This window comes from Buceros rhinoceros, unplaced genomic scaffold (assembly GCF_000710305.1).
Source record: "Buceros rhinoceros silvestris isolate BGI_N320 unplaced genomic scaffold, ASM71030v1 scaffold16461, whole genome shotgun sequence".
Taxonomy (NCBI): domain Eukaryota; kingdom Metazoa; phylum Chordata; class Aves; order Bucerotiformes; family Bucerotidae; genus Buceros; species Buceros rhinoceros.
In genome coordinates this window covers 3,343-4,137 of record NW_010393818.1, presented here as the reverse complement: position 1 = coordinate 4,137, position 795 = coordinate 3,343, and positions in this window count along the sequence as shown.

Genomic DNA, 795 nt, shown 5'->3' with positions numbered 1-795 from the left:
CTTTCCCTCTCTGAACATTTTGTTTCCCCAGAATACAGGGAAATCTTTCTCAAATATTAATTTATTCCAGCATTGTTAATTGTTTACTTTAGAAGATATTTGATGTTAGATAAAAATATCACTTGAATTTTATAACCAGTTCTCTGTACTCTTAAGTACTTAAAATAGGAACTAGTGATCATTTTGGTTTTTTTCCTGAGATGATGCCTGGTATCTATTTGTACATATACTGAATAATTTTAGAAAACAAATCTCTGCTTCAGAATTCTTAATGACAGTTTTTCCTTGCATTGACCAAATACAAAACCTCCTTTACACTAATAAAGCGCTCTGATGTGTTTCTGAAGATAATAAAAATGAAAGGCTGCTCTACCCTCAGTTCTCACTGTATTTAGCATAATTATTCACAGTGTTAGAAAAACTGAGCCATCTGTCTGGTGAAAAGTTTCCAGCTGCTGTGGTAGTTCTCAGCTTTGGAACAAGAAGGTGTCAGTCTTGGCTATAGTAAGATTGGAAAGTGATAAAGCATTAGAACTAGTATTTTATTAAATAGTAATAATTGAGTTTTATATTAGTAGCACTGTAGCATGAGACTGGTACTCTCAAAGCAAAAGGACTGCTGACTGAGAAAACAGCTTGATTGTCTCCTGTCATCAGTTCTTACAGTTATGAGAGGAAAACAAACTTTAGGAAAAACTTTCTGAAATCTAGTTTAATTTTCTGACTGCAACCAAACTGTAAAGTGTGTACAGTTCTGCTTGAGATGGAATTTTTCCTTTGAAAAGTAAATTTTAG